The sequence below is a fragment of the Pseudopipra pipra genome, chromosome Z, assembly GCF_036250125.1.
Source record: "Pseudopipra pipra isolate bDixPip1 chromosome Z, bDixPip1.hap1, whole genome shotgun sequence".
Lineage (NCBI taxonomy): Eukaryota > Metazoa > Chordata > Aves > Passeriformes > Pipridae > Pseudopipra > Pseudopipra pipra.
In genome coordinates this window covers 37,551,090-37,556,705 of record NC_087581.1, presented here as the reverse complement: position 1 = coordinate 37,556,705, position 5,616 = coordinate 37,551,090, and the positions used below count along the sequence as shown (strand labels likewise).

General features: G+C 41.2%; 1 long non-coding RNA gene across 1 annotated transcript; it reads left to right on the top strand.

Moving 5' to 3' along the window:
* The first annotated feature begins 581 nt into the window (after positions 1 to 581).
* On the top strand, positions 582 to 1,694 carry LOC135406955 (uncharacterized). Its single transcript, XR_010426599.1, has 2 exons — positions 582 to 816; positions 1,167 to 1,694. It is a non-coding gene; the product is annotated as an uncharacterized LOC135406955 (long non-coding RNA).
* The last annotated feature ends 3,922 nt before the right edge of the window (positions 1,695 to 5,616 follow it).

The following is a 5,616-nucleotide window of genomic DNA, read 5'->3' as shown; positions in this document are numbered from 1 at the left end:
CATGGGATGATCTACTCAACACTTGGTCTACTGACTCCTGACAGGATGCTCCTTTTTCGGAGGGGATAAAGAGTTCTAGTGTAGGAGCTGGTGGGGCTCATTGATGGTGCTTTAAACTACCTTGGGAGGAGAAAAGGGACAAACCCAGGCTTGCCAGTGATAAGCAGTGGGACAGTGTGCCAAAACTTGAGAAAAGCAGCGCTAATGGGATCCGTCAATCTGCTTCACAGCTTATTGGCTACAATGTACCACACCTGAAATGTTTCTACACCAGTGCACAAAGCATGAAGAACAAATAAAGGGAGCTCAAAGCTTTGGCCCAGCCCCAGAGATTCGACATCATTAGCATAAGTGAAACCTGGTCGGATGAGACCTGTGACTGGAGTGCTCTGTTGGATGGTTACAGGCTCTTCAGGAGGGATAGGCAAGGCAGAAGAGGTGGAGAGGTGGCACTGTATGTAATAGAGGGGTTAGAATGTATGGAGCTCACAGTGAGCAATTGCACAGTTGAGAGCCTCTGGGTAAGATGCTCCCCTTGGTCTGCTTCTTGTCAACAGAGTGAATCTCATGAGTGAAGTGAAGATTGGTGGCCTTCTTGGCCACAGTGTCCACAAAGTGATTGAGTTTAAAACCTCTACTGATAGGAGGAAAAGTGCCAACAAAACCTCAGCTCAGGCTGCTCAGGGAACTAGTAAATAAGGTCCCCTGGGAAAACGTTTTTGCAGATGTTGGGGTCAATCAGGGCTGGTCACTTTTTGAACATCATCTTCTAAGGGCACAGGAGCAGGCAATTCCCAAATGCCGGAAATCAAGCAGGTGAGGCAGAAGGCCAGCTTGGCTGAACAGGAATCTTCTCTTCGAAATAAGGCTAAAAAAGAAGGTGTATGCCTGGTGGAAACAATGTCAAGTGACATGGGAAGAATTCAGAGATGCTGCCTAACACTGTAGGGAGAAAATTCATGAAGCCAAAGCTCAGCTGGAGTTAAAGCTGGGCAGAAATGTGGGGGACAATAAAGAGGTTTTTAAAATACATTAATGGCAATAGGGAGCATAGAAATATCATACAAATATCATCTCATTACAGGATGGGGATGGTCACCTCCCAAACAGGGATGGAGACAAGACAGAAGTGTTCAAATCTTTCTTTGCCTCTGTCTTCAACACAGATGATGGACCAAGGGGGTCTCAGTGCCCTGAGCTGAAGGACCATGACTGTGAGAATGACCAACTCCCAATTGATCCTGAACCTGTGCAGAATCTGCTGCTCCAGTTGGATCCCTACAAATCTATGAGCCCTGATTGGATTTATTCCAGAATCCTCAAAGAGCCAGCTGATGTCATCACAAAACCTCTATTGATGATTTCTGAGCGGACTTGGGAATCTGGAGAGGTCCCAGCTCACTGGAAGCTGGTGAACATTGTCCCAATTTTTAAGAAGGGCAAGAAGGAGGACCCTGGAAACTACAGGCCTGTCAGTCTCACTTCAGTGTCTGCTAAAGTTATGGAGAAGGTTTTTCTGGGAGGTATTGAAAAACACCTGAAAGACAATGCAGTCATTGGTCACAGCCAGCACAGCTTCATGAGAGGAAAGTCCTGCTTGTCAAACCTGACTTCCTTTTAAGACAAGGTCATCCACCTGGTTGATCAAGGGAAGCCAGTTGACGTAATAATTTTTGACTTTAGCAAAGCTTTCAATACTGTCTCTCACAGGATCCTTCTGGACAAAACGTCCAGCACACAGCTGGATAAACACATCATGTACTGGGTGAGCAATTGGCTCACAGGTCGAGCACAGAGGGTAACAGTGAATGGGGTAACATCAGGCTGGTGACCTGTCAGTACTGGGGTTCCACAGGGCTCCACCTTGGGCCCTCTGCTCTTCAACATCTTCATAAATGACTTGGACACAGGACTGGAAGGGACACTAAGCAAGTTTGCAGATGACACAAAACTGGGAGGAGCTGCTGACTCCCTCGAAGGCAGGGAGGCCCTGCAGAGAGACCTCGACAAATGAGAGGACTGGGCAATCACCAACCAGATGAGCTTCAACAAGGGGAAGTGCCAGGTTCTGCACCTGGGATGTACCTACAGACTGGGGAATGAGATGCTGGAAAGCAATGCCACGGAAAGGTACCTGGGAGTCCTGGTCAATGACAAGTTGAATATGAGTCAGCAGTGCTGTGGCAGCCAGGAGGGCCAACCACGTCCTCATCAGGCTATAGGCCTAGAATTATTTTTGTTAATTTTATGGCAAACAGAAGCCAAAAAATTCCCTCAAATACTTGAGAAAAAAATGTCAGAATTGCATATAAGCCACCTCTGCAGAGACCAACAGATAGCCCTTGTACTGCAGATCTGTGACTTTCTTCACCATGTTCTTCAGAGATTATTTAGGATGTTTTACCAAATCAGTGAATAAAAAAAATCCTTCTGTGCAAGTACTGTGTTTTAAAATGTTGCTGAGATATGCCCAGCAGTATGTTTCTTTGACTTTAAAATTTTTATGGACATGAAGTTTCCCTGCAGGCTCCTATTACTCTGTTCTTCAAGAAGATTCATAGAAGCAGTGTTTTAACTTGCTAGGATGTCTTACAGGCACAAACTAACATACTAATTTGATTCAATGAAATATAGCAACAAATAAATAGTTGCAGAACTTTATTAATAAAGCAGAAAAAATTAAAATCACAGGAGTTTGCATCTAACATGAAAATAATCACATTATCACAATAATACAGTGTTTGTAGAATATTTATGTTACTTTATCTATGTTTCCAGCCATGGATTGAGATCCAGTTCACTCCTTCATGGGAAGATTCCTTGTGGAGCAGAAAATAGACTCAGTGACAGTGACTGTACAGGAACCAGACTTTCTATTTGGCAGCAAATTTTACAAGTTTAACAGAAAGTTTTGAAAATAAATATAATGAAAAAATTCTTTATGGTAATCAAAATGATATGTCAACACTATGCAAATAAATTTTTGAAGTGAGCCTAATATAAACTTATTTTCAAAATGGAAAACTAAATTACTCCATTCTGGACTTGTCCAACAAAATGTTAATGGAAATACTTTCCCTTTCTTTTTTTCATGAGAGCTGATGTTAGTACTGAATATTTCCACAAAATGTTGTTGTTTTAAGCAATTGATAACTTCAGTGGAGTGGGAGGGAAAACACTGTTGGTAAATTTTTGATCATCTCTAAACAGTAGGATCTGCACATGAGAAGTGGCAGCTTGTGGGATGCCATGTAAGTATTTATCAGCTGAAGGAAGAATTTTTATTCAGGTGTGATTTGGAGACAATATTTGGTCCAGTTTTTATTTTACTAATTATTTTACTTAATTGCTAGTTAATTCATGTTGATTGTCTGCTCAGTCTTCTCCAATGTAATACTGAGTAACTTTTCAGGCCAAGAAAAATTTTGCCAATGCTGTAAACCAGGCAGTGTTTTTCCTATGCAAATGAGCTGCATCTCTGCAGGGAAGAATTACAACATCCTTCATTAAAAATCAAATATCCCACTGTTTTGTGAGCTGTGCCATCTTTTCATTAGCTCAGGCATAGCAAAAGAAGTTGTCTGGGTAGGTCAAGGATTTGTTTTGGACTAAAACACTTTTTATGTAGTTCCTTGGTTTGGACAGCTGGCCATTTTCGGCAATTATGAAGAGTTGTTATAACCCATTGGCTTGTTCGTGATCCCTTGCTGGGAAGCAAATTGGTAGTTTCAAGTCAAACACCAGTTAAAAGGGCTGCAGTGATGAAATCCAACAGACAAACTGCAGTACCCTGGCACCTTTAGCCAGCAGAGCTGCAAGTGGGCCAGGAGACCCCCCTCTTGGATGAGAGGACCCCTCTTTCCTGGGGAGCTGCTATCAATGGGATTGTCCTTGGAAGTGAATTTACTGCATGGCATCACTACCAAAACAGGGCTGTCTGTAGGAAAGGAAAGCAAAGTCCAAGAGTCCACTGGGAAGGTGATGTGGTGGCTGTCCCCTGGGAGATTGAGGGACAATCCTCTGGGAGACTGAGCCACAATGAAGTGCCCCTGGGGCCAGGGTGGGGAGCTGAAAGAGCTGGGATTTGCTCTGTTTTGCTCTCCTGAAACCTGATAGAGGAAGAAGAGTAACATCTCATGCCTGAAATATGAGTCCTCTAGGGGAAGTTTGAGTGTTTGTTTTTTTCCATAGAACTAAACTAACGTTCACCCAGGCATGATACCATTTATTTAAGTTCCTCTCTGATAAATGTTGACTTTTGGCCTTTTATACTATTTCGGTTTTCTTTTTCTTTTTTTTTTTTATTTTTAACCTTCCCAGTCAGAAACTGTGAAAAATGAATCCATGACTGTTGCATGTGATTGAGGCAAATGCATAGTTTTCTACTTCCTTTTCATTCTAAAGCATGTGGGAAGACTTTCTTCTATTTACTTCCTCCAACAAATTTTCTAAGTATGTAGTACTATGTCAAAAGACAAGCCTGGAAAATTTCTGACTGAAAGGTAAAAGCTATAGAATGCTCAGTAGAGATGAAAGCAAAGGTTTATAACAAAACCAGTTCAATAAACTTAAATCTTTTTTTTGTTGTGGTCATCAAAGGTTCAGCAACAATGAAGTCCTCATATAACACTACATTGCATTCCTGGGCAACTTGGAGACAAACTATAGATATAAGATTACAGATGTCTGCATACAGAACAACTACAAATGAATCCCGAGGAATATGATGGGAATTAAATGAGATAATTAGTTCTCATCTCCATCTCTGCTGGAAGTTGCGTGTTCTTAAACACTTAGTTTTATCCTCTTGTTGCTGATCCCAGGTGATGCTATTATACTCTGGGTGCTGTGGGGATGTTATCTTGACATGGCAGAAGGAGGAAGGGATCCTTGTGTTTGCTGCAGAATCCTGTGCACGACCCCTTTTGTTTATGGGCTAGGTGTATACAAGAGAAGTTGAAATCTGGTTTCAGATGCCTTAAGGGAAAAGGATGGGATGTGAATCTAAAGCAGACATTTGGGAAAAATGCATTTTAAGGATCTTGTTGCCAGGCAAAACTATTTGGTTTAGAAATTGGAGCTCTAATGCAGTTTGGAACAGGATACTCAATGAACTAACCTTCACAAAAAGGGAATAAACTTTTTGGCCTGCTTAACAGTAATATATTTTTGGTGAACTTATTGCTGCAACATTTATTCTACCCTTTATTAACCTAGAGGTGAGTGACGAGTTTTCAGCGGGTTCTGTGGCTGCTTTTTGCCAAAATGCAGAATAAAATTAGTTCTCTTTCCCAAATGTTTGACTCTTTTTTTTCTGTCATGAAAACTTCATTTAAATTGTTCCAGCCACAAATGTTGACAGTAAAATCCTTTTAACTGAAAACTGTCCATCAAAGCAAATCCTGGATCCTTTTCCATTCACCCTATAGTTTGTATTGACTAATGGGAGCATAATTGGACCTGAATTTCCTAATGCAACCATTAGGCTTTTTGAAAAAGTTTGAAAAAGTTGTTATTTGCAAAGTAATACTTCAAGCTATATTTCTATAGTGCTACACACATGGGAACTTTCTATCTACTTTTCTGTGTTAATTGTGCAGCTAATTTTCTATAAGA